This window comes from Pseudophryne corroboree, unplaced genomic scaffold (genome assembly GCF_028390025.1).
Source record: "Pseudophryne corroboree isolate aPseCor3 unplaced genomic scaffold, aPseCor3.hap2 scaffold_179, whole genome shotgun sequence".
NCBI lineage: Eukaryota > Metazoa > Chordata > Amphibia > Anura > Myobatrachidae > Pseudophryne > Pseudophryne corroboree.
Window position 1 is genome coordinate 694,745 of NW_026968428.1, and position 22,948 is coordinate 717,692.

A 22,948-nucleotide genomic window follows, 5' to 3' on the forward strand; every position below is an offset into this window, starting at 1 on the left:
TAAGCTTGAATGCTTAAGGGGCTGGGGCATAGCCAACATGAGCCCTACACCGAAGGAGGGTGGAGGTGTTTAATGCGAACTAGGGGTCATCCAAGCGCCGCAAAAGGCCGCCATGCCCTGCACGCCCCTTTTCTCTTTTCATATGCAGACGAGGGTTGAAGCCAACTTTGACCCACTGCTTGGATGACATCACCATATGCAAATCCATCTGCTGCAGGCCTTCCCCCAGGAATGCTTGCACTAGTTGTTGCATTTGGTTTGTTGTTTGGGGGTGCTTCAGTATTAGGCAGCCTTCTGCCCTCCCATGTTCATCTGAAAATATGTGTTCTCCCTGCAGTTGTTGTCCCCAGATGAGAGTTCCCTTGTGCTGCCTCAGTTGAATCTCCTTTACTTGACAGAGATGTGCCTGAGCAGCGGCCCTCCCCAGCCCTATCCCAAATCATACTTATTTTGCATAGGAGATACCATGGTCATGAAGGTTGTTCTCCCAGGGTGAGGTTCATTCATTGCATTCTGGGTATGCTGACCCCTGTGATTTCCCCAAATGTGGGAAACTCGACTGCATTATTTGTGGTAGTGGGGGACTGTGTTTGTGCTTTCCTCTAGTCAGCTCTGGTAAAAGTCAGATTTCTTTGTCTCAGATCTTCCTCTAGCCTTGTTCTTCTTTCGAGAGTTCCCTTGTGCTGCCTCAGTTGGATCTCCTTCACTTGACAGGGGGGTGCCCGAGCAGCGACCCTCCCCAGCTCTAGCCCAACTCCTACTTACCTGCCAGGTGAGATACTATGATCATGAAGGTGCTTCTCCCAGGGCAAGGCTCACCCATTGCACTCTGGGTGTGTTGCTCCTGCGATTTCCCCAAATGTGGGAAACTTGACTGCATAATTTGTGTTTCCCCTGGTCGACTCTCGTATAATTCAGATCTCTTTGTCTCAGGTCTCTCTCCAGCCTAGATTGCTGTCTTTTTCCACTTCTCTTTTCTTGAGCCGCTCCCTTCTATGCCCTTGCGCACTATCCTGACTTCTCCCGTCTGCTTACTTTGTGCCTTCCAACGCACAATGCGAACTACAGGTAGTGCTGCAGGGCCCACACCCTTTTACTTGCCTTACAGAGCAGCTCTGGAGCTGTTACAGTGCCCAGTTGCTGCAAGAAATCAGCTTGAATGCTTAAGGGGCTGGGGCATAGCCAACATGAGCCCCACACCGAAGGAGGGTGGAGGTGTTTAATGCGAACTAGTGGTCATCCAAGCGCCGCAAAAGGCCGCCATGCCCTGCACGCCCCTTTTCTCTTTTCATATGCAGACGATGGTTGAAGCCAACTTTTACCCACTGCTTGGATGACATCACCATATGCAAATCCATCTGCTGCAGGCCTTCCCCCAGGAATGCTTGCACTAGTTGTTGCTTTTGGTTTGTTGTTTGGGGGTGCTTGAGTATTAGGCAGCCTTCTGCCCTCCCATGTTCATCTGAAAATATGTGTTCTCCCTGCAGTTGTTGTCCCCAGATGAGAGTTCCCTTGTGCTGCCTCAGTTGAATCTCCTTTACTTGACAGAGTTGTGCCTGAGCAGCGGCCCTCCCCAGCCCTATCCCAAATCATACTTATTTTGCATAGGAGATACCATGGTCATGAAGATTGTTCTCCCAGGGTGAGGTTCATTCATTGCATTCTGGGTATGCTGACCCCTGTGATTTCCCCAAATGTGGGAAACTCGACTGCATTATTTGTGGTAGTGGGGGACTGTGTTTGTGTTTTCCTCTGGTCAGCTCTGATAAAAGTCAGATTTCTTTGTCTCATTTCTTCCTCTAGCCTTATTCTTCTTTCGAGAGTTCCCTTGTGCTGCCTCAGTTGGATCTCCTTCACTTGACAGGGGAGTGCTTGAGCAGCGACCCTCCCCAGCTCTAGCCCAACTCCTACTTACCTTCCAGGTGAGATACTATGATCATGAAGGTGCTTCTCCCAGGGCAAGGCTCACCCATTGCACTCTGGGTGTGCTGCCCCTGTGATTTCCCAAATGTGGGAAACTTGACTGCATAATTTGTTTTTCCACTGGTCGGCTTTCATATAATTCAGATCTCTTTGTCTCAGGTCTCTCTCCAGCCTAGTTTGCTGTCTGTTTCCACTTCTTTTTTTTTGAGCCACTCCCTTCTATACCCTTGTGCACTATCCTGACTTCTCCTCCTGTCTGCTTACTTTGTGCCTTCCAATGCACAATGCAAACTACAGGCAGTGCTGCAGGTCCCACACCCTTTTACTTGCCTTACAGAGCAGCTCTGGAGCTGTTACAGTGCCAAGCTGCTGCAAGAAATCAGCTTGAATGCTTCAGGGGCTGGGGCATAGCCAACATGAGCCCCACACCGAAGGAGGGTGGGGGTGTTTAATGCGAACTAAGGGTCATCCAAGCGCCGCAAAAGACCGCCATGCCCTGCATACCCCTATTCTCTTTTCATATGCAGATGAGGGTTCCAGCCAACTTTGGCCCACTGCTTGGATGACATCACTGTATGCAAATCCGTCTTCTGCAGACCTTCCCCCAGGAATGCTTGTACTAGTTGTTGCATTTGGTTTGTTGTTTGGGGGTGCTTCAGTATTAGGCAGCCTTCTGCCCTCCCATGTTCATTTGAAAATATGTGTTCTCCCTGCAGTTGTTGTCCCCAGATGAGAGTTCCCTTGTGCTGCCTCAGTTGAATCTCCTTTACTTGACAGAGATATGCCTGAGCAGCGGCCCTCCCCAGCCCTATCCCAAATCATACTTATTTTGCATAGGAGATACCATGGTCATGAAGATTGTTCTCCCAGGGTGAGGTTCATTCATTGCATTCTGGGTATGCTGACCCCTGTGATTTCCCCAAATGTGGGAAACTCGACTGCATTATTTGTGGTAGTGGGGGACTGTTTGTGCTTTCCTCTGGTCAGCTCTGGTAACAGTCAGATTTCTTTGTCTCAGATCCTCCTCTAGCCTTGTTCTTCTTTCGAGAGTTCCCTTGTGCTGCCTCAGTTGGATCTCCTTCACTTGACAGGGGGGTGCCCGAGCAGCGACCCTCCCCAGCTCTAGCGCAACTCCTACTTACCTGCCAGGTGAGATACTATGATCAGGAAGGTGCTTCTCCCAGGGCAAGGCTCACCCATTGCACTCTGGGTGTGCTGCTCCTGTGATTTCCCCAAATGTGGGACACTTGACTGCATAATTTGTGTTTCCCCTGGTCGGCTTTCATTTAATTCAGATCTCTTTGTCTCAGGTCTCTCTCCAGCCTAGTTTGCTGTCTGTTTCCACTTCTTTTTTTTTGAGCCCCTCCCTTCTATACCCTTGTGCACTATCCTGACTTCTCCTCATGTCTGTTTACTTTGTGCCTTCCAACGGACAATGCGAACTACAGGTAGTGCTGCAGGGCCCACACCCTTTTACTTGCCTTACAGAGCAGCTCTGGAGCTGTTACAGTGCCAAGCTGCTGCAAGAAATCAGCTTGAATGCTTCAAGGGCTGGGGCATTGCCAACATGAGCCCCACACCGAAGGAGGGTGGAGGTGTTTAATGCGAACTAGGGGTCATCCAAGCCGCAAAAGGCCGCCATGCCCTGCATACCCCTTTTCTCTTTTCAGATGCAGACGAGGGTTGAAGCCAACTTTGACTTACTGCTTGGATGACATCACCATATGCAAATCCATCTGCTGCAGGCCTTCCCCCAGGAATGCTTGCACTAGTTGTTGCATTTGGTTTGTTGTTTGGGGGTGCTTCAGTATTAGGCAGCCTTCTGCCCTCCCATGTTCATCTGAAAATATGTGTTCTCCCTGCAGTTGTTGTCCCCAGATGAGAGTTCCCTTGTGCTGCCTCAGTTGAATCTCCTTTACTTGACAGAGATGTGCCTGAGCAGCGGCCCTCCCCAGCCCTATCCCAAATCATACTTATTTTGCATAGGAGATACCATGGTCATGAAGATTGTTCTCCCAGGGTGAGGTTCATTCATTGCATTCTGGGTATGCTGACCCCTGTGATTTCCCCAAATGTGGGAAACTCGACTGCATTATTTGTGGTAGTGGGGGACTGTGTTTGTGCTTTCCTCTGGTCACCTCTGGTAAAAGTCAGATTTCTTTGTCTCAGATCTTCCTCTAGCCTTGTTCCTCTTTTGAGAGTTCCCTTGTGCTGCCTCAGTTGGATCTCCTTCACTTGACAGGGGGGTGCTTGAGCAGCGACCATCCCCAGCTCTAGCCCAACTCCTACTTACCTGCCAGGTAAGATACTATGATCATGAAGGTGCTTCTCCCAGGGCAAGGCTCACCCATTGCACTCTGGGTGTGCTGCCCCTGTGATTTCCCCAAATGTGGGAAACTTGACTGCATAATTTGTGTTTCCACTGGTCGGCTTTCATATAATTCAGATCTCTTTGTCTCAGGTCTTTCTCCAGCCTAGTTTGCTGTCTGTTTCCACTTCTTTTTTTTTGAGCCCCTCCCTTCTATACCCTTGTGCACTATCCTGACTTCTCCTCCTGTCTGCTTACTTTGTGCCTTCCAATGCACAATGCAAACTACAGGCAGTGCTGCAGGGCCCACACCCTTTTACTTGCCTTACAGAGCAGCTCTGGAGCTGTTACAGTGCCAAGCTGCTGCAAGAAATCAGCTTGAATGCTTCAGGGGCTGGGGCATTGCCAACATGAGCCCCACACCGAAGGAGGGTGGGGGTGTTTAATGCGAACTAAGGGTCATCCAAGCGCCGCAAAAGGCCGCCATGCCCTGCATACCCCTATTCTCTTTTCATATGCAGATGAGGGTTCCAGCCAACTTTGGCCCACTGCTTGGATGACATCACTGTATGCAAATCCGTCTTCTGCAGACCTTCCCCCAGGAATGCTTGTACTAGTTGTTGCATTTGGTTTGTTGTTTGGGGGTGCTTCAGTATTAGGCAGCCTTCTGCCCTCCCATGTTCATTTGAAAATATGTGTTCTCCCTGCAGTTGTTGTCCCCAGATGAGAGTTTCCTTGTGCTGCCTCAGTTGAATCTCCTTTACTTGACAGAGATATGCCTGAGCAGCGGCCCTCCCCAGCCCTATCCCAAATCATACTTATTTTGCATAGGAGATACCATGGTCATGAAGATTGTTCTCCCAGGGTGAGGTTCATTCATTGCATTCTGGGTATGCTGACCCCTGTGATTTCCCCAAATGTGGGAAACTCGACTGCATTATTAGTGGTAGTGGGGGACTGTTTGTGCTTTCCTCTGGTCAGCTCTGGTAACAGTCAGATTTCTTTGTCTCAGATCCTCCTCTAGCCTTGTTCTTCTTTCGAGAGTTCCCTTGTGCTGCCTCAGTTGGATCTCCTTCACTTGACAGGGGGGTGCCCGAGCAGCGACCCTCCCCAGCTCTAGCGCAACTCCTACTTACCTGCCAGGTGAGATACTATTATCAGGAAGGTGCTTCTCCCAGGGCAAGGCTCACCCATTGCACTCTGGGTGTGCTGCTCCTGTGATTTCCCCAAATGTGGGACACTTGACTGCATAATTTGTGTTTCCCCTGGTCGGCTTTCATTTAATTCAGATCTCTTTGTCTCAGGTCTCTCTCCAGCCTAGTTTGCTGTCTGTTTCCACTTCTTTTTTTTTGAGCCCCTCCCTTCTATACCCTTGTGCACTATCCTGACTTCTCCTCCTGTCTGCTTACTTTGTGCCTTCCAACGGACAATGCGAACTACAGGTAGTGCTGCAGGGCCCACACCCTTTTACTTGCCTTACAGAGCAGCTCTGGAGCTGTTACAGTGCCAAGCTGCTGCAAGAAATCAGCTTGAATGCTTCAAGGGCTGGGGCATTGCCAACATGAGCCCCACACCGAAGGAGGGTGGAGGTGTTTAATGCGAACTAGGGGTCATCCAAGCGCCGCAAAAGGCCGCTATGCCCTGCACGCCCCTTTTCTCTTTTCATATGCAGACGAGGGTTGAAGCCAACTTTGACCCACTGCTTGGATGACATCACCATATGCAAATCCATCTGCTGCAGGCCTTCCCCCAGGAATGCTTGCACTAGTTCTTGCATTTGGTTTGTTGTTTGGGGGTGCTTCAGTATTAGGCAGCCTTCTGCCCTCCCATGTTCATCTGAAAATATGTGTTCTCCCTGCAGTTGTTGTCCCCAGATGAGAGTTCCCTTGTGCTGCCTCAGTTGAATCTCCTTTACTTGACAGAGATGTGCCTGAGCAGCGGCCCTCCCCAGCCCTATCCCAAATCATACTTATTTTGCATAGGAGATACCATGGTCATGAAGATTGTTCTCCCAGGGTGAGGTTCATTCATTGCATTCTGGGTATGCTGACCCCTGTGATTTCCCCAAATGTGGGAAACTCGACTGCATTATTTGTGGTAGTGGGGGACTGTGTTTGTGCTTTCCTCTGGTCACCTCTGGTAAAAGTCAGATTTCTTTGTCTCAGATCTTCCTCTAGCCTTGTTCCTCTTTCGAGAGTTCCCTTGTGCTGCCTCAGTTGGATCTCCTTCACTTGACAGGGGGGTGCTTGAGCAGCGACCCTCCCCAGCTCTAGCCCAACTCCTACTTACCTGCCAGGTAAGATACTATGATCATGAAGGTGCTTCTCCCAGGGCAAGGCTCACCCATTGCACTCTGGGTGTGCTGCCCCTGTGATTTCCCCAAATGTGGGAAACTTGACTGCATAATTTGTGTTTCCACTGGTCGGCTTTCATATAATTCAGATCTCTTTGTCTCAGGTCTTTCTCCAGCCTAGTTTGCTGTCTGTTTCCACTTCTTTTTTTTATGAGCCCCTCCCTTCTATACCCTTGTGCACTATCCTGACTTCTCCTCCTGTCTGCTTACTTTGTGCCTTCCAATGCACAATGCAAACTACAGGTAGTGCTGCAGGGCCCACACCCTTTTACTTGCCTAACAGAGCAGCTCTGGAGCTGTTACAGTGCCAAGCTGCTGCAAGAAATCAGCTTGAATGCTTCAGGGGCTGGGGCATTGCCAACATGAGCCCCACACCGAAGGAGGGTGGGGGTGTTTAATGCGAACGAAGGGTCATCCAAGCGCCGCAAAAGGCCGCCATGCCCTGCATATCCCTAATCTCTTTTCATATGCAGATGAGGGTTCCAGCCAACTTTGGCCCACTGCTTGGATGACATCACTGTATGCAAATCCGTCTTCTGCAGACCTTCCCCCAGAAATGCTTGTACTAGTTGTTGCATTTGGTTTGTTGTTTGGGGGTGCTTCAGTATTAGGCAGCCTTCTGCCCTCCCATGTTCATTTGAAAATATGTGTTCTCCCTGCAGTTGTTGTCCCCAGATGAGAGTTCCCTTGTGCTGCCTTAGTTGAATCTCCTTTACTTGACAGAGATATGCCTGAGCAGCGGCCCTCCCCAGCCCTATCCCAAATCATACTTATTTTGCATAGGAGATACCATGGTCATGAAGATTGTTCTCCCAGGGTGAGGTTCATTCATTGCATTCTGGGTATGCTGACCCCTGTGATTTCCCCAAATGTGGGAAACTCGACTGCATTATTTGTGGTAGTGGGGGACTGTTTGTGCTTTCCTTTGGTCAGCTCTGGTAACAGTCAGATTTCTTTGTCTCAGATCCTCCTCTAGCCTTGTTCTTCTTTCGAGAGTTCCCTTGTGCTTCCTCAGTTGGATCTCCTTCACTTGACAGGGGGGTGCCCGAGCAGCGACCCTCCCCAGCTCTAGCGCAACTCCTACTTACCTGCCAGGTGAGATACTATGATCAGGAAGGTGCTTCTCCCAGGGCAAGGCTCACCCATTGCACTCTGGGTGTGCTGCTCCTGTGATTTCCCCAAATGTGGGACACTTGACTGCATAATTTGTGTTTCCCCTGGTCGGCTTTCATTTAATTCAGATCTCTTTGTCTCAGGTCTCTCTCCAGCCTAGTTTGCTGTCTGTTTCCACTTCTTTTTTTTTGAGCCCCTCCCTTCTATACCCTTGTGCACTATCCTGACTTCTCCTCCTGTCTGCTTACTTTGTGCCTTCCAACGGACAATGCGAACTACAGGTAGTGCTGCAGGGCCCACACCCTTTTACTTGCCTTACAGAGCAGCTCTGGAGCTGTTACAGTGCCAAGCTGCTGCAAGAAATCAGCTTGAATGCTTCAAGGGCTGGGGCATTGCCAACATGAGCCCCACACCGAAGGAGGGTGGAGGTGTTTAATGCGAACTAGGGGTCATCCAAGCGCCGCAAAAGGCCGCTATGCCCTGCACGCCCCTTTTCTCTTTTCATATGCAGACGAGGGTTGAAGCCAACTTTGACCCACTGCTTGGATGACATCACCATATGCAAATCCATCTGCTGCAGGCCTTCCCCCAGGAATGCTTGCACTAGTTGTTGCATTTGGTTTGTTGTTTGGGGGTGCTTCAGTATTAGGCAGCCTTCTGCCCTCCCATGTTCATCTGAAAATATGTGTTCTCCCTGCAGTTGTTGTCCCCAGATGAGAGTTCCCTTGTGCTGCCTCAGTTGAATCTCCTTTACTTGACAGAGATGTGCCTGAGCAGCGGCCCTCCCCAGCCCTATCCCAAATCATACTTATTTTGCATAGGAGATACCATGGTCATGAAGATTGTTCTCCCAGGGTGAGGTTCATTCATTGCATTCTGGGTATACTGACCCCTGTGATTTCCCCAAATGTGGGAAACTCGACTGCATTATTTGTGGTAGTGGGGGACTGTTTGTGCTTTCCTTTGGTCAGCTCTGGTAACAGTCAGATTTCTTTGTCTCAGATCCTCCTCTAGCCTTGTTCTTCTTTCGAGAGTTCCCTTGTGCTTCCTCAGTTGGATCTCCTTCACTTGACAGGGGGGTGCCCGAGCAGCGACCCTCCCCAGCTCTAGCGCAACTCCTACTTACCTGTCAGGTGAGATACTATGATCAGGAAGGTGCTTCTCCCAGGGCAAGGCTCACCCATTGCACTCTGGGTGTGCTGCTCCTGTGATTTCCCCAAATGTGGGACACTTGACTGCATAATTTGTGTTTCCCCTGGTCGGCTTTCATTTAATTCAGATCTCTTTGTCTCAGGTCTCTCTCCAGCCTAGTTTGCTGTCTGTTTCCACTTCTTTTTTTTTTGAGCCCCTCCCTTCTATACCCTTGTGCACTATCCTGACTTCTCCTCCTGTCTGCTTACTTTGTGCCTTCCAACGGACAATGCGAACTACAGGTAGTGTTGCAGGGCCCACACCCTTTTACTTGCCTTACAGAGCAGCTCTGGAGCTGTTACAGTGCCAAGCTGCTGCAAGAAATCAGCTTGAATGCTTCAAGGGCTGGGGCATTGCCAACATGAGCCCCACACCGAAGGAGGGTGGAGGTGTTTAATGCGAACTAGGGGTCATCCAAGCGCCGCAAAAGGCCGCTATGCCCTGCACGCCCCTTTTCTCTTTTCATATGCAGACGAGGGTTGAAGCCAACTTTGACCCACTGCTTGGATGACATCACCATATGTAAATCCATCTGCTGCAGGCCTTCCCCCAGGAATGCTTGCACTAGTTGTTGCATTTGGTTTGTTGTTTGGGGGTGCTTCAGTATTAGGCAGCCTTCTGCCCTCCCATGTTCATCTGAAAATATGTGTTCTCCCTGCAGTTGTTGTCCCCAGATGAGAGTTCCCTTGTGCTGCCTCAGTTGAATCTCCTTTACTTGACAGAGATGTGCCTGAGCAGCGGCCCTCCCCAGCCCTATCCTAAATCATACTTATTTTGCATAGGAGATACCATGGTCATGAAGATTGTTCTCCCAGGGTGAGGTTCATTCATTGCATTCTGGGTATGCTGACCCCTGTGATTTCCCCAAATGTGGGAAACTCGACTGCATTATTTGTGGTAGTGGGGGACTGTGTTTGTGCTTTCCTCTGGTCACCTCTGGTAAAAGTCAGATTTCTTTGTCTCAGATCTTCCTCTAGCCTTGTTCCTCTTTCGAGAGTTTCCTTGTGCTGCCTCAGTTGGATCTACTTCACTTGACAGGGGGGTGCTTGAGCAGCGACCCTCCCCAGCTCTAGCCCAACTCCTACTTACCTGCCAGGTAAGATACTATGATCATGAAGGTGCTTCTCCCAGGGCAAGGCTCACCCATTGCACTCTGGGTGTGCTGCCCCTGTGATTTCCCCAAATGTGGGAAACTTGACTGCATAATTTGTGTTTCCACTGGTCGGCTTTCATATAATTCAGATCTCTTTGTCTCAGATCTTCCTCTAGCCTTGTTCCTCTTTCGAGAGTTTCCTTGTGCTGCCTCAGTTGGATCTCCTTCACTTGACAGGGGGTTGCCCGAGCAGCGACCCTCCCCAGCTCTAGCCCATCTCCTACTTACCTGCCAAGTGAGATACTAAGATCAGGAAGGTGCTTCTCCCAGGGCAAGGCTCACCCATTGCACTCTGGGTGTGCTGCTCCTGCGATTTCCCCAAATGTGGGACACTTGACTGCATAATTTGTGTTTCCTCTGGTCGGCTCTCGTATAATTCAGATCTCTTTTTCTCAGGTCTCTCTCCAGCCTAGTTTGCTGTTTGTTTCCACTTCTCTTTTCTTGAGCCGCTCCCTTCTATGCCCTTGCGCACTATCCTGACCTCTCCCGTCTGCTGACTTTGTGCCTTCCAACGCACAATGCAAACTACAGGTAGTGCTGCAGGGCCCACACCCTTTTACATGCTTTACAGAGCAGCTCTGGAGCTGTTACAGTGCCCAGCTGCTGCAAGAAATCAGCTTGAATGCTTCAGGGGCTGGGGCATAGCCAACATGAGCCCCACACTGAAGGAGGGTGGAGATGTTTAATGCGAATTAGGGGTCATCCAAGCGCCACAAAAGGCCGCCATGCCCTGCCATCCCTTTTTTCTTTTCATATGCAGACGAGGGTTGAAGCCAACTTTGACCCACTGCTTGGATGACATCACCATATGCAAATCCGTCTGCTGTAGGCCTTCCCCAAGGAATGCTTGCACTAGTTGTTGCATTTGGTTTGTTGTTTGGGGGTGCTTCAGTATTAGGCAGCCTTCTGCCCTCCCATGTTCATCTGAAAATATGTGTTCTCCCTGCAGTTGTTGTCCCCAGATGAGAGTTCCCTTGTGCTGCCTCAGTTGAATCTCCTTTACTTGACAGAGATGTGCCTGAGCAGCGGCCCTCCCCAGCCCTATCCCAAATCATACTTATTTTGCATAGGAGATACCATGGTCATGAAGATTGTTCTCCCAGGGTGAGGTTCATTCATTGCATTCTGGGTATGCTGACCCCTGTGATTTCCCCAAATGTGGGAAACTCGACTGCATTATTTGTGGTAGTGGGGGACTGTGTTTGTGCTTTCCTCTGGTCAGCTCTGGTAAAAGTCAGATTTCTTTGTCTCAGATTATCCTCCAGCCTTGTTCCTCTTTCGAGAGTTCCCTTGTGCTACCTCAGTTGGATCTCCTTCACTTGACAGGGGGGTGCCCGAGCAGCGACCCTCCCCAGCTCTAGCCCAACTCCTACTTACCTGCCAGGTGAGATACTATGATCATGTAGGTGCTTCTCCCAGGGCAAGGCTCACCCATTGCACTCTGGGTGTGCTGCCCCTGTGATTTCCCCAAATATGGGAAACTTGACTGCATAATTTGTGTTTCCCCTGGTCGGCTCTCGTATAATTCAGATCTCTTTGTCTCAGGTCTCTCTCCAGCCTAGTTTGCTGTCTGTTTCCACTTCTCTTTTCTTGAGCCGCTCCCTTCTATGCCCTTGCGCACTATCCTGACTTCTCCAGTCTGCTTACTTTGTGCCTTCCAATGCACAATGCGAATTACAGGTAGTGCTGCAGGGCCCACACCCTTTTACTTGCCTAACAGAGCAGCTCTGGAGCTGATACAGTGCCCAGCTGCTGCAAGAAATCAGCTTGAATGCTTAAGGGGCCATCCAAGTGCTGCAAAAGGCCGCCATGCCCTGCATTCCCCTTTTCTCTTTCCATATGCAGATGAGGGTTCCAGCCAACTTTGGCCCACTGCTTGGATGACATCACTATGCAAATCCGTCTTCTGTAGACCTTCCCCCAGGAATGCTTGTACTAGTTGTTGCATTTGGTTTGTTGTTTGGGGGTACTTCAGTATTAGGCAGCCTTCTGCCCTCCCATGTTCATTTGAATATATGTGTTGTCCCTGCAGTTGTTGTCCCCAGATGAGAGTTCCCTTGTGCTGCCTCAGTTGAATCTCCTTTACTTGACAGAGATATGCCTGAGCAGCGGCCCTCCCCAGCCCTATCCCAAATCATACTTATTTTGCATAGGAGATACCATGGTCATGAAGATTGTTCTCCCAGGGTGAGGTTCATTCATTGCATTCTGGGTATGCTGACCCCTGTGATTTCCCCAAATGTGGGAAACTCGACTGCATTATTTGTGGTAGTGGGGGACTGTGTTTGTGCTTTCCTCTGGTCACCTCTGGTAAAAGTCAGATTTCTTTGTCTCAGATCTTCCTCTAGCCTTGTTCCTCTTTCGAGAGTTTCCTTGTGCTGCCTCAGTTGGATCTCCTTCACTTGACAGGGGGGTGCTTGAGCAGCGACCCTCCCCAGCTCTAGCCCAACTCCTACTTACCTGCCAGGTAAGATACTATGATCATGAAGGTGCTTCTCCCAGGGCAAGGCTCACCCATTGCACTCTGGGTGTGCTGCCCCTGTGATTTCCCCAAATGTGGGAAACTTGACTGCATAATTTGTGTTTCCACTGGTCGGCTTTCATATAATTCAGATCTCTTTGTCTCAGGTCTTTCTCCAGCCTAGTTTGCTGTCTGTTTCCACTTCTTTTTTTTTATGAGCCCCTCCCTTCTATACCCTTGTGCACTATCCTGACTTCTCCTCCTGTCTGCTTACTTTGTGCCTTCCAATGCACAATGCAAACTACAGGTAGTGCTGCAGGGCCCACACCCTTTTACTTGCCTTACAGAGCAGCTCTGGAGCTGTTACAGTGCCAAGCTGCTGCAAAAAATTAGCTTGAATGCTTCAGGGGCTGGGGCATTGCCAACATGAGCCCCACACCGAAGGAGGGTGGGGGTGTTTAATGCGAACTAAGGGTCATCCAAGCGCCGCAAAAGGCCGCCATGCCCTGCATACCCCTTTTCTCTTTTCATATGCAGATGAGGGTTCCAGCCAACTTTGGCCCACTGCTTGGATGACATCACTGTATACAAATCCATCTTCTGCAGGCCTTCCCCCAGGAATGCTTGCACTAGTTGTTGCATTTGGTTTGTTGTTTGGGGGTGCTTCCGTATTAGGCAGCCTTCTGCCCTCCCATGTTCATCTGAAAATATGTGTTCTCCCTGCAGTTGTTGTCCCCAGATGAGAGTTCCCTTGTGCTGCCTCAGTTGAATCTCCTTTACTTGACAGAGATGTGCCTGAGCAGCGGCCCTCCCCAGCCCTATCCCAAATCATACTTATTTTGCATAGGAGATACCATGGTCATGAAGATTGTTCTCCCAGGGTGAGGTTCATTCATTGCATTCTGGGTATGCTGACCCCTGTGATTTCCCCAAATGTGGGAAACTCGACTGCATTATTTGTGGTAGTGGGGGACTGTGTTTGTGCTTTCCTCTGGTCAGCTCTGGTAAAAGTCAGATTTCTTTGTCTCAGATTATCCTCCAGCCTTGTTCCTCTTTCGAGAGTTCCCTTGTGCTACCTCAGTTGGATCTCCTTCACTTGACAGGGGGGTGCCCGAGCAGCGACCCTCCCCAGCTCTAGCCCAACTCCTACTTACCTGCCAGGTGAGATACTATGATCATGTAGGTGCTTCTCCCAGGGCAAGGCTCACCCATTGCACTCTGGGTGTGCTGCCCCTGTGATTTCCCCAAATATGGGAAACTTGACTGCATAATTTGTGTTTCCCCTGGTCGGCTCTCGTATAATTCAGATCTCTTTGTCTCAGGTCTCTCTCCAGCCTAGTTTGCTGTCTGTTTCCACTTCTCTTTTCTTGAGCCGCTCCCTTCTATGCCCTTGCGCACTATCCTGACTTCTCCAGTCTGCTTACTTTGTGCCTTCCAATGCACAATGCGAATTACAGGTAGTGCTGCAGGGCCCACACCCTTTTACTTGCCTAACAGAGCAGCTCTGGAGCTGATACAGTGCCCAGCTGCTGCAAGAAATCAGCTTGAATGCTTAAGGGGCCATCCAAGTGCTGCAAAAGGCCGCCATGCCCTGCATACCCCTTTTCTCTTTCCATATGCAGATGAGGGTTCCAGCCAACTTTGGCCCACTGCTTGGATGACATCACTATGCAAATCCGTCTTCTGTAGACCTTCCCCCAGGAATGCTTGTACTAGTTGTTGCATTTGGTTTGTTGTTTGGGGGTGCTTCAGTATTAGGCAGCCTTCTGCCCTCCCATGTTCATTTGAATATATGTGTTGTCCCTGCAGTTGTTGTCCCCAGATGAGAGTTCCCTTGTGCTGCCTCAGTTGAATCTCCTTTACTTGACAGAGATATGCCTGAGCAGCGGCCCTCCCCAGCCCTATCCCAAATCATACTTATTTTGCATAGGAGATACCATGGTCATGAAGATTGTTCTCCCAGGGTGAGGTTCATTCATTGCATTCTGGGTATGCTGACCCCTGTGATTTCCCCAAATGTGGGAAACTCGACTGCATTATTTGTGGTAGTGGGGGACTGTGTTTGTGCTTTCCTCTGGTCACCTCTGGTAAAAGTCAGATTTCTTTGTCTCAGATCTTCCTCTAGCCTTGTTCCTCTTTCGAGAGTTTCCTTGTGCTGCCTCAGTTGGATCTCCTTCACTTGACAGGGGGGTGCTTGAGCAGCGACCCTCCCCAGCTCTAGCCCAACTCCTACTTACCTGCCAGGTAAGATACTATGATCATGAAGGTGCTTCTCCCAGGGCAAGGCTCACCCATTGCACTCTGGGTGTGCTGCCCCTGTGATTTCCCCAAATGTGGGAAACTTGACTGCATAATTTGTGTTTCCACTGGTCGGCTTTCATATAATTCAGATCTCTTTGTCTCAGGTCTTTCTCCAGCCTAGTTTGCTGTCTGTTTCCACTTCTTTTTTTTATGAGCCCCTCCCTTCTATACCCTTGTGCACTATCCTGACTTCTCCTCCTGTCTGCTTACTTTGTGCCTTCCAATGCACAATGCAAACTACAGGTAGTGCTGCAGGGCCCACACCCTTTTACTTGCCTTACAGAGCAGCTCTGGAGCTGTTACAGTGCCAAGCTGCTGCAAAAAATTAGCTTGAATGCTTCAGGGGCTGGGGCATTGCCAACATGAGCCCCACACCGAAGGAGGGTGGGGGTGTTTAATGCGAACTAAGGGTCATCCAAGCGCCGCAAAAGGCCGCCATGCCCTGCATACCCCTTTTCTCTTTTCATATGCAGATGAGGGTTCCAGCCAACTTTGGCCCACTGCTTGGATGACATCACTGTATACAAATCCATCTTCTGCAGGCCTTCCCCCAGGAATGCTTGCACTAGTTGTTGCATTTGGTTTGTTGTTTGGGGGTGCTTCCGTATTAGGCAGCCTTCTGCCCTCCCATGTTCATCTGAAAATATGTGTTCTCCCTGCAGTTGTTGTCCCCAGATGAGAGTTCCCTTGTGCTGCCTCAGTTGAATCTCCTTTACTTGACAGAGATGTGCCTGAGCAGCGGCCCTCCCCAGCCCTATCCCAAATCATACTTATTTTGCATAGGAGATACCATGGTCATGAAGATTGTTCTCCCAGGGTGAGGTTCATTCATTGCATTCTGGGTATGCTGACCCCTGTGATTTCCCCAAATGTGGGAAACTCGACTGCATTATTTGTGGTAGTGGGGGACTGTGTTTGTGCTTTCCTCTGGTCAGCTCTGGTAAAAGTCAGATTTCTTTGTCTCAGATTATCCTCCAGCCTTGTTCCTCTTTCGAGAGTTCCCTTGTGCTACCTCAGTTGGATCTCCTTCACTTGACAGGGGGGTGCCCGAGCAGCGACCCTCCCCAGCTCTAGCCCAACTCCTACTTACCTGCCAGGTGAGATACTATGATCATGTAGGTGCTTCTCCCAGGGCAAGGCTCACCCATTGCACTCTGGGTGTGCTGCCCCTGTGATTTCCCCAAATATGGGAAACTTGACTGCATAATTTGTGTTTCCCCTGGTCGGCTCTCGTATAATTCAGATCTCTTTGTCTCAGGTCTCTCTCCAGCCTAGTTTGCTGTCTGTTTCCACTTCTCTTTTCTTGAGCCGCTCCCTTCTATGCCCTTGCGCACTATCCTGACTTCTCCAGTCTGCTTACTTTGTGCCTTCCAATGCACAATGCGAATTACAGGTAGTGCTGCAGGGCCCACACCCTTTTACTTGCCTAACAGAGCAGCTCTGGAGCTGATACAGTGCCCAGCTGCTGCAAGAAATCAGCTTGAATGCTTAAGGGGCCATCCAAGTGCTGCAAAAGGCCGCCATGCCCTGCATACCCCTTTTCTCTTTCCATATGCAGATGAGGGTTCCAGCCAACTTTGGCCCACTGCTTGGATGACATCACTATGCAAATCCGTCTTCTGTAGACCTTCCCCCAGGAATGCTTGTACTAGTTGTTGCATTTGGTTTGTTGTTTGGGGGTGCTTCAGTATTAGGCAGCCTTCTGCCCTCCCATGTTCATTTGAATATATGTGTTGTCCCTGCAGTTGTTGTCCCCAGATGAGAGTTCCCTTGTGCTGCCTCAGTTGAATCTCCTTTACTTGACAGAGATATGCCTGAGCAGCGGCACTCCCCAGCCCTATCCCAAATCATACTTATTTTGCATAGGAGATACCATGGTCATGAAGATTGTTCTCCCAGGGTGAGGTTCATTCATTGCATTCTGGGTATGCTGACCCCTGTGATTTCCCCAAATGTGGGAAACTCGACTGCATTATTTGTGGTAGTGGGGGACTGTGTTTGTGCTTTCCTCTGGTCACCTCTGGTAAAAGTCAGATTTATTTGTCTCAGATCTTCCTCTAGCCTTGTTCCTCTTTCGAGAGTTTCCTTGTGCTGCCTCAGTTGGATCTCCTTCACTTGACAGGGGGGTGCTTGAGCAGCGACCCTCCCCAGCTCTAGCCCAACTCCTACTTACCTGCCAGGTAAGATACTATGATCATGAAGGTGCTTCTCCCAGGGTAAGGCTCACCCATTGCACTCTGGGTGTGCTGCCCCTGTGATTTCCCCAAATGTGGGAAACTTGACTGCATAATTTGTGTTTCCACTGGTCGGCTTTCATATAATTCAGATCTCTTTGTCTCAGGTCTTTCTCCAGCCTAGTTTGCTGTCTGTTTCCACTTCTTTTTTTTTATGAGCCCCTCCCTTCTATACCCTTGTGCACTATCCTGACTTCTCCTCCTGTCTGCTTACTTTGTGCCTTCCAATGCACAATGCAAACTACAGGTAGTGCTGCAGGGCCCACACCCTTTTACTTGCCTTACAGAGCAGCTCTGGAGCTGTTACAGTGCCAAGCTGCTGCAAAAAATTAGCTTGAATGCTTCAGGGGCTGGGGCATTGCCAACATGAGCCCCACACCGAAGGAGGGTGGGGGTGTTTAATGCGAACTAAGGGTCATCCAAGCGCCGCAAAAGGCCGCCATGCCCTGCATACCCCTTTTCTCTTTTCATATGCAGATGAGGGTTCCAGCCAACTTTGGCCCACTGCTTGGATGACATCACTGTATACAAATCCATCTTCTGCAGGCCTTCCCCCAGGAATGCTTGCACTAGTTGTTGCATTTGGTTTGTTGTTTGGGGGTGCTTCCGTATTAGGCAGCCTTCTGCCCTCCCATGTTCATCTGAAAATATGTGTTCTCCCTGCAGTTGTTGTCCCCAGATGAGAGTTCCCTTGTGCTGCCTCAGTTAAATCTCCTTTACTTGACAGAGATGTGCCTGAGCAGCGGCCCTCCCCAGCCCTATCCCAAATCATACTTATTTTGCATAGGAGATACCATGGTCATGAAGATTGTTCTCCCAGGGTGAGGTTCATTCATTGCATTCTGGGTATGCTGACCCCTGTGATTTCCCCAAATGTGGGAAACTCGACTGCATTATTTGTGGTAGTGGGGGACTGTGTTTGTGCTTTCCTCTGGTCAGCTCTGGTAATAGTCAGATTTCTTTGTCTCAGATCTTCCTCTAGCCTTGTTCTTCTTTCGATAGTTCCCTTGTGCTGCCTCAGTTGGATCTTCTTCACTTGACAGGGGGTTGCCCGAGCAGCGACCCTCCCCAGCTCTAGCCCATCTCCTACTTACCTGCCAAGTGAGATACTAAGATCAGGAAGGTGCTTCTCCCAGGGCAAGGCTCACCCATTGCACTCTGGGTGTGCTGCTCCTGCGATTTCCCCAAATGTGGGACACTTGACTGCATAATTTGTGTTTCCTCTGGTCGGCTCTCGTATAATTCAGATCTCTTTTTCTCAGGTCTCTCTCCAGCCTAGTTTGCTGTTTGTTTCCACTTCTCTTTTCTTGAGCCGCTCCCTTCTATGCCCTTGCGCACTATCCTGACCTCTCCCGTCTGCTTACTTTGTGCCTTCCAACGCACAATGCAAACTACAGGTAGTGCTGCAGGGCCCACACCCTTTTACATGCTTTACAGAGCAGCTCTGGAGCTGTTACAGTGCCCAGCTGCTGCAAGAAATCAGCTTGAATGCTTCAGGGGCTGGGGCATAGCCAACATGAGCCCCACACTGAAGGAGGGTGGAGATGTTTAATGCGAATTAGGGGTCATCCAAGCGCCACAAAAGGCCGCCATGCCCTGCCATCCCTTTTTTCTTTTCATATGCAGACGAGGGTTGAAGCCAACTTTGACCCACTGCTTGGATGACATCACCATATGCAAATCCGTCTGCTGTAGGCCTTCCCCAGGGAATGCTTGCACTAGTTGTTGCATTTGGTTTGTTGTTTGGGGGTGCTTCAGTATTAGGCAGCCTTCTGCCCTCCCATGTTCATCTGAAAATATGTGTTCTCCCTGCAGTTGTTGTCCCCAGATGAGAGTTCCCTTGTGCTGCCTCAGTTGAATCTCCTTTACTTGACAGAGATGTGCCTGAGCAGCGGCCCTCCCCAGCCCTATCCCAAATCATACTTATTTTGCATAGGAGATACCATGGTCATGAAGATTGTTCTCCCAGGGTGAGGTTCATTCATTGCATTCTGGGTATGCTGACCCCTGTGATTTCCCCAAATGTGGGAAACTCGACTGCATTATTTGAGGTAGTGGGGGACTGTGTTTGTGCTTTCCTCTGGTCAGCTCTGGTAAAAGTCAGATTTCTTTGTCTCAGATTATCCTCTAGCCTTGTTCCTCTTTCGAGAGTTCCCTTGTGCTACCTCAGTTGGATCTCCTTCACTTGACAGGGGGGTGCCCGAGCAGCGACCCTCCCCAGCTCTAGCCCAACTCCTACTTACCTGCCAGGTGAGATACTATGATCATGTAGGTGCTTCTCCCAGGGCAAGGCTCACCCATTGCACTCTGGGTGTGCTGCCCCTGTGATTTCCCCAAATATGGGAAACTTGACTGCATAATTTGTGTTTCCCCTGGTCGGCTCTCAAATAATTCAGATCTCTTTGTCTCAGGTCTCTCTCCAGCCTAGTTTGCTGTCTGTTTCCACTTCTCTTTTCTTGAGCCGCTCCCTTCTATGCCCTTGAGCACTATCCTGACTTCTCCAGTCTGCTTACTTTGTGCCTTCCAATGCACAATGCGAACTACAGGTAGTGCTGCAGGGCCCACACCCTTTTACTTGCCTAACAGAGCAGCTCTGGAGCTGTTACAGTGCCCAGCTGCTGCAAGAAATCAGCTTGAATGCTTAAGGGGCCATCCAAGTGCCGCAAAAGGCCGCCATGCCCTGCATACCCCTTTTCTCTTTTCATATGCAGATGAGGGTTCCAGCCAACTTTGGCCCACTGCTTGGATGACATCACTATGCAAATCCGTCTTCTGTAGACCTTCCCCCTGGAATGCTTGTACTAGTTGTTGCATTTGGTTTGTTGTTTGGGGGTGCTTCAGTATTAGGCAGCCTTCTGCCCTCCCATGTTCATTTGAATATATGTGTTCTCCCTGCAGTTGTTGTCCCCAGATGAGAGTTCCCTTGTGCTGCCTCAGTTGAATCTCCTTTACTTGACAGAGATATGCCTGAGCAGCGGCCCTCCCCAGCCCTATCCCAAATCATACTTATTTTGCATAGGAGATACCATGGTCATGAAGATTGTTCTCCCAGGGTGAGGTTCATTCATTGCATTCTGGGTATGCTGACCCCTGTGATTTCCCCAAATGTGGGAAACTCAACTGCATTATTTGTGGTAGTGGGGGACTGTGTTTGTGCTTTCCTCTGGTCAGCTCTGGTAAAAGTCAGATTTCTTTGTCTCAGATCTTCCTCTAGCCTTGTTCTTCTTTCGAGAGTTCCCTTGTGCTTCCTCAGTTGGATCTCCTTCACTTGACAGGGGGGTGCCCGAGCAGCGACCCTCCCCAGCTCTAGCCTAACTCCTACTTACCTGCCAGGTGAGATACTATGATCAGGAAGGTGCTTCTCCCAGGGCAAATCTCACCCATTGCACTCTTGGTGTGCTGCTCCTGCGATTTCCCCAAATGTGGGACACTTGACTGCATAATGTGTGTTTCCTCTGGTCGGCTCTCGTATAATTCAGATTTCTTTGTCTCAGGTCTCTCTCCAGCCTAGTTTGCTGTCTGTTTCCACTTCTCTTTTCTTGAGCCGCTCCCTTCTATGCCTTTGCGCACTATCCTGACTTCTCCCGTCTGCTTACTTTGTGCCTTCCAATGCACAATGCGAACTACAGGTAGTGCTGCAGGGCCCACACCCTTTTACTTGCCTTACAGAGCAGCTCTGGAGCTGTTACAGTGCCCAGCTGCTGCAAGAAATCAGCTTGAATGCTTCAGGGGCTGGGGCATAGCCAACATGAGCCCCACACCGAAGGAAAGTGCGAGGTGCGTCCTTTCTTGCCAGAGGTAGGGGCAGAGGAAAAAAGCTGCACAACACAGCTAGCTTCCAGGAACAGAAGTCCACCCTGGCCTCTACAAAATCTACTGCATGACGCTGGGGCTCCACTGGCGGAGTCCGGCCCATGAGATGTCATGCAGCCGCTCTAACCACGCCTCCTGTTTCTCCGTTGCCGACCCAATATTGAAACCCTGCCCCCGCACCGCTCCATCTCCGACTTGGAAATGGAGTGTTGTTGACCCCCCTCCCCCCCCCCCCTGCACCGATTGACAGGCAGAGGCGATCGAATTATCTGCGGGGTGCCGCAGAAAATGCAGGCGGATGCGTATGCTCTTAGCAATTTTTGCAGTTGGATTGCTTATTGCGATTGCAATCCAACCTGAATCAGGCCCTATTACCTATCACAATGCACTGCGGGTAGTACAAAATGGGGTTAATATAGGAGAAAAACCCCCAGAGCTGTGCTCCTTAACTGTCCCTGGTGGCTAGTGGAGCAGCTGCCCAGTAATCAGTGTCCACGCCAGTGCGCACAATGCCCGCCCCCTACAGCCACGCTGGATCACGGTATAGTGTGTGCACAGAAGCCCCTTACCACCCTTTCATCAGCGGCCTCGTGATCCCGGAGGGCGGTGTGTGTGTGACTGACCTTAGGAAGAAACCGGAGCCTCCGCTGCAGTGACCCAGCAACCGGGGCACGGGAGTATACTGCGCCGCTGGGAGTGATGGAGCTGCAGTAAATATGTCTATTAGACCTAGCCTGCTGCAGCCCTTGTAGATTCTTATTAAAAAAGTTCTTCTTTTCTTGTCAAAATTAATAGCTAAGAATAGGATGCCTGAGGCAGCCCCCTGTTAAGTGGCCTGCTACTGAAGGCACCAACTACAAACTGAGCTCCCTGTTCATGGAAGCGAGGTTATAGAGGAGGGGGCGCTGAGTATCTTGGGAACAGTCAAAAGCTTTGAGCTTGTTGGTGCCTCAGATCAAGGTCCTACTCTACACCCCAATGTGAATCCTTGTGGAGTCCAGTGTACCCCACAGAAGAAAAAAATGTGTCACAACCATTGGCAGCAACATTAGAATAGCTGCTGATGGGCACAATTGAGAAAGGAAGGGGGGAAAACATTTGAATCCAGAACATATATGTAATTCGAATATGTAATTTGTACCTTCCTACTTTAAAATGTAATGGATGAACCTCACCCTGTGAGAACTATCTTCATGATCAAGAGATCTCATATGCAAGATAAGTATGTGTTGGGATAGGGCTGTGGAGGGCGGCTGCTCGGGCACACCCCCGTCAAGTTAAGGAGATTCAACTGAGGAAGCACAAGGGAACTCTCATCTGGGGACAACAACTGCAGGGAGAACACATTTTCAGATGAATGTGGGAGGGCAGAAGGCTGCCTAATACTGAAGCACCCCCAAACAACAAACCAAATGCAACAACTAGTGCAAGCATTCCTGGGGGAAGGCCTGCAGCAGATGGATCCAGTAACAGCTCCAGAGTTGCTCTACAAGACAAGTAAAAGGGTGTGAGCCCTGCAGCACCACCTGTACTTTGCATACACACATATATAGGACAGCATCTCTTATATGCCCCAGGGTCAATAAAATAGTATCCTTATCTAGGGTATCCATCCCCTCAGATAAGGTATCCGTCCATGCTGCTACAGCACTACACACCCAGGCCGACGCAATTGCCGGTCTGAGTAAGGTACCCGAATGTGTATAAATTGACTTCAGGGTTATCTCCTGTTTGCGGTCAGCAGACTCTTTGAGGGTAGCCGTATCCTGGGACGGGAGGGCTACCTTCTTAGATAAGCGTGTTAATGCTTTGTCCACCCTAGGGGAGGATTCCCATCTTAACCTATCCATTGATGGGAAAGGATACGCCATAAGAATCCTTTTGGAAATCTGCAGTCTTTTATCTGGAGATTCCCAAGCTTTTTCACATAACTCGTTCAGCTCGTGTGAGGGGGGAAAGGTTACCTCAGGCTTCTTTCCCTTGTACTTATGTACCCTCTTGTCAGGGACAGGGGGTTCCTCTGTGATGTGCAAAACATCTTTTATTGCCATAATCCTATATCGAATGGATTTTGCCAATTTTGGCTGTAACTTTGCAT

At 49.9% G+C, this 22,948-nt stretch overlaps 37 non-coding genes across 37 annotated transcripts; all 37 read left to right on the forward strand.

The window, feature by feature from the left end:
* Nucleotides 1–441: 441 nt before the first annotated feature.
* On the forward strand, nucleotides 442–605 carry LOC135002499 (U1 spliceosomal RNA). Its single transcript, XR_010203691.1, has one exon. It is a non-coding gene; the product is annotated as a U1 spliceosomal RNA (small nuclear RNA).
* A 152-nt stretch (nucleotides 606–757) lies between these two features.
* Nucleotides 758–920, forward strand: LOC135002658 (U1 spliceosomal RNA). The gene has a single exon (XR_010203846.1). It is a non-coding gene; the product is annotated as a U1 spliceosomal RNA (small nuclear RNA).
* A 671-nt stretch (nucleotides 921–1,591) lies between these two features.
* LOC135002776 (U1 spliceosomal RNA) lies at nucleotides 1,592–1,755 on the forward strand. The gene has a single exon (XR_010203951.1). It is a non-coding gene; the product is annotated as a U1 spliceosomal RNA (small nuclear RNA).
* Nucleotides 1,756–1,907: 152 nt separating this feature from the next.
* Nucleotides 1,908–2,069, forward strand: LOC135002800 (U1 spliceosomal RNA). The gene has a single exon (XR_010203971.1). It is a non-coding gene; the product is annotated as a U1 spliceosomal RNA (small nuclear RNA).
* A 674-nt stretch (nucleotides 2,070–2,743) lies between these two features.
* Nucleotides 2,744–2,905, forward strand: LOC135002498 (U1 spliceosomal RNA). The gene has a single exon (XR_010203690.1). It is a non-coding gene; the product is annotated as a U1 spliceosomal RNA (small nuclear RNA).
* Nucleotides 2,906–3,057: 152 nt separating this feature from the next.
* On the forward strand, nucleotides 3,058–3,220 carry LOC135002725 (U1 spliceosomal RNA). Its single transcript, XR_010203905.1, has one exon. It is a non-coding gene; the product is annotated as a U1 spliceosomal RNA (small nuclear RNA).
* A 672-nt stretch (nucleotides 3,221–3,892) lies between these two features.
* Nucleotides 3,893–4,056, forward strand: LOC135002545 (U1 spliceosomal RNA). The gene has a single exon (XR_010203735.1). It is a non-coding gene; the product is annotated as a U1 spliceosomal RNA (small nuclear RNA).
* Nucleotides 4,057–4,208: 152 nt separating this feature from the next.
* Nucleotides 4,209–4,371, forward strand: LOC135002744 (U1 spliceosomal RNA). Its single transcript, XR_010203923.1, has one exon. It is a non-coding gene; the product is annotated as a U1 spliceosomal RNA (small nuclear RNA).
* Nucleotides 4,372–5,045: 674 nt separating this feature from the next.
* LOC135002578 (U1 spliceosomal RNA) lies at nucleotides 5,046–5,207 on the forward strand. The gene has a single exon (XR_010203767.1). It is a non-coding gene; the product is annotated as a U1 spliceosomal RNA (small nuclear RNA).
* Nucleotides 5,208–5,359: 152 nt separating this feature from the next.
* On the forward strand, nucleotides 5,360–5,522 carry LOC135002771 (U1 spliceosomal RNA). The gene has a single exon (XR_010203946.1). It is a non-coding gene; the product is annotated as a U1 spliceosomal RNA (small nuclear RNA).
* A 674-nt stretch (nucleotides 5,523–6,196) lies between these two features.
* On the forward strand, nucleotides 6,197–6,360 carry LOC135002556 (U1 spliceosomal RNA). Its single transcript, XR_010203746.1, has one exon. It is a non-coding gene; the product is annotated as a U1 spliceosomal RNA (small nuclear RNA).
* Nucleotides 6,361–6,512: 152 nt separating this feature from the next.
* LOC135002745 (U1 spliceosomal RNA) lies at nucleotides 6,513–6,675 on the forward strand. Its single transcript, XR_010203924.1, has one exon. It is a non-coding gene; the product is annotated as a U1 spliceosomal RNA (small nuclear RNA).
* A 675-nt stretch (nucleotides 6,676–7,350) lies between these two features.
* LOC135002547 (U1 spliceosomal RNA) lies at nucleotides 7,351–7,512 on the forward strand. Its single transcript, XR_010203737.1, has one exon. It is a non-coding gene; the product is annotated as a U1 spliceosomal RNA (small nuclear RNA).
* A 152-nt stretch (nucleotides 7,513–7,664) lies between these two features.
* On the forward strand, nucleotides 7,665–7,827 carry LOC135002726 (U1 spliceosomal RNA). The gene has a single exon (XR_010203906.1). It is a non-coding gene; the product is annotated as a U1 spliceosomal RNA (small nuclear RNA).
* A 674-nt stretch (nucleotides 7,828–8,501) lies between these two features.
* LOC135002530 (U1 spliceosomal RNA) lies at nucleotides 8,502–8,663 on the forward strand. The gene has a single exon (XR_010203720.1). It is a non-coding gene; the product is annotated as a U1 spliceosomal RNA (small nuclear RNA).
* Nucleotides 8,664–8,815: 152 nt separating this feature from the next.
* LOC135002714 (U1 spliceosomal RNA) lies at nucleotides 8,816–8,978 on the forward strand. The gene has a single exon (XR_010203895.1). It is a non-coding gene; the product is annotated as a U1 spliceosomal RNA (small nuclear RNA).
* A 675-nt stretch (nucleotides 8,979–9,653) lies between these two features.
* On the forward strand, nucleotides 9,654–9,817 carry LOC135002567 (U1 spliceosomal RNA). The gene has a single exon (XR_010203757.1). It is a non-coding gene; the product is annotated as a U1 spliceosomal RNA (small nuclear RNA).
* A 152-nt stretch (nucleotides 9,818–9,969) lies between these two features.
* On the forward strand, nucleotides 9,970–10,132 carry LOC135002746 (U1 spliceosomal RNA). The gene has a single exon (XR_010203925.1). It is a non-coding gene; the product is annotated as a U1 spliceosomal RNA (small nuclear RNA).
* Nucleotides 10,133–10,261: 129 nt separating this feature from the next.
* LOC135002786 (U1 spliceosomal RNA) lies at nucleotides 10,262–10,424 on the forward strand. Its single transcript, XR_010203961.1, has one exon. It is a non-coding gene; the product is annotated as a U1 spliceosomal RNA (small nuclear RNA).
* A 670-nt stretch (nucleotides 10,425–11,094) lies between these two features.
* Nucleotides 11,095–11,258, forward strand: LOC135002579 (U1 spliceosomal RNA). Its single transcript, XR_010203768.1, has one exon. It is a non-coding gene; the product is annotated as a U1 spliceosomal RNA (small nuclear RNA).
* Nucleotides 11,259–11,410: 152 nt separating this feature from the next.
* Nucleotides 11,411–11,573, forward strand: LOC135002735 (U1 spliceosomal RNA). The gene has a single exon (XR_010203913.1). It is a non-coding gene; the product is annotated as a U1 spliceosomal RNA (small nuclear RNA).
* Nucleotides 11,574–12,177: 604 nt separating this feature from the next.
* On the forward strand, nucleotides 12,178–12,341 carry LOC135002591 (U1 spliceosomal RNA). The gene has a single exon (XR_010203779.1). It is a non-coding gene; the product is annotated as a U1 spliceosomal RNA (small nuclear RNA).
* A 152-nt stretch (nucleotides 12,342–12,493) lies between these two features.
* LOC135002747 (U1 spliceosomal RNA) lies at nucleotides 12,494–12,656 on the forward strand. Its single transcript, XR_010203926.1, has one exon. It is a non-coding gene; the product is annotated as a U1 spliceosomal RNA (small nuclear RNA).
* Nucleotides 12,657–13,332: 676 nt separating this feature from the next.
* On the forward strand, nucleotides 13,333–13,496 carry LOC135002602 (U1 spliceosomal RNA). The gene has a single exon (XR_010203790.1). It is a non-coding gene; the product is annotated as a U1 spliceosomal RNA (small nuclear RNA).
* A 152-nt stretch (nucleotides 13,497–13,648) lies between these two features.
* LOC135002736 (U1 spliceosomal RNA) lies at nucleotides 13,649–13,811 on the forward strand. Its single transcript, XR_010203914.1, has one exon. It is a non-coding gene; the product is annotated as a U1 spliceosomal RNA (small nuclear RNA).
* A 604-nt stretch (nucleotides 13,812–14,415) lies between these two features.
* Nucleotides 14,416–14,579, forward strand: LOC135002613 (U1 spliceosomal RNA). The gene has a single exon (XR_010203801.1). It is a non-coding gene; the product is annotated as a U1 spliceosomal RNA (small nuclear RNA).
* A 152-nt stretch (nucleotides 14,580–14,731) lies between these two features.
* Nucleotides 14,732–14,894, forward strand: LOC135002748 (U1 spliceosomal RNA). The gene has a single exon (XR_010203927.1). It is a non-coding gene; the product is annotated as a U1 spliceosomal RNA (small nuclear RNA).
* Nucleotides 14,895–15,569: 675 nt separating this feature from the next.
* Nucleotides 15,570–15,733, forward strand: LOC135002624 (U1 spliceosomal RNA). The gene has a single exon (XR_010203812.1). It is a non-coding gene; the product is annotated as a U1 spliceosomal RNA (small nuclear RNA).
* Nucleotides 15,734–15,885: 152 nt separating this feature from the next.
* On the forward strand, nucleotides 15,886–16,048 carry LOC135002737 (U1 spliceosomal RNA). The gene has a single exon (XR_010203915.1). It is a non-coding gene; the product is annotated as a U1 spliceosomal RNA (small nuclear RNA).
* Nucleotides 16,049–16,652: 604 nt separating this feature from the next.
* LOC135002636 (U1 spliceosomal RNA) lies at nucleotides 16,653–16,816 on the forward strand. The gene has a single exon (XR_010203824.1). It is a non-coding gene; the product is annotated as a U1 spliceosomal RNA (small nuclear RNA).
* A 152-nt stretch (nucleotides 16,817–16,968) lies between these two features.
* Nucleotides 16,969–17,131, forward strand: LOC135002738 (U1 spliceosomal RNA). The gene has a single exon (XR_010203916.1). It is a non-coding gene; the product is annotated as a U1 spliceosomal RNA (small nuclear RNA).
* Nucleotides 17,132–17,807: 676 nt separating this feature from the next.
* LOC135002648 (U1 spliceosomal RNA) lies at nucleotides 17,808–17,971 on the forward strand. Its single transcript, XR_010203836.1, has one exon. It is a non-coding gene; the product is annotated as a U1 spliceosomal RNA (small nuclear RNA).
* Nucleotides 17,972–18,123: 152 nt separating this feature from the next.
* Nucleotides 18,124–18,286, forward strand: LOC135002788 (U1 spliceosomal RNA). The gene has a single exon (XR_010203963.1). It is a non-coding gene; the product is annotated as a U1 spliceosomal RNA (small nuclear RNA).
* A 670-nt stretch (nucleotides 18,287–18,956) lies between these two features.
* Nucleotides 18,957–19,120, forward strand: LOC135002445 (U1 spliceosomal RNA). Its single transcript, XR_010203638.1, has one exon. It is a non-coding gene; the product is annotated as a U1 spliceosomal RNA (small nuclear RNA).
* A 152-nt stretch (nucleotides 19,121–19,272) lies between these two features.
* LOC135002732 (U1 spliceosomal RNA) lies at nucleotides 19,273–19,435 on the forward strand. The gene has a single exon (XR_010203910.1). It is a non-coding gene; the product is annotated as a U1 spliceosomal RNA (small nuclear RNA).
* A 604-nt stretch (nucleotides 19,436–20,039) lies between these two features.
* LOC135002477 (U1 spliceosomal RNA) lies at nucleotides 20,040–20,203 on the forward strand. The gene has a single exon (XR_010203669.1). It is a non-coding gene; the product is annotated as a U1 spliceosomal RNA (small nuclear RNA).
* A 152-nt stretch (nucleotides 20,204–20,355) lies between these two features.
* LOC135002841 (U1 spliceosomal RNA) lies at nucleotides 20,356–20,518 on the forward strand. Its single transcript, XR_010203996.1, has one exon. It is a non-coding gene; the product is annotated as a U1 spliceosomal RNA (small nuclear RNA).
* The last annotated feature ends 2,430 nt before the right edge of the window (nucleotides 20,519–22,948 follow it).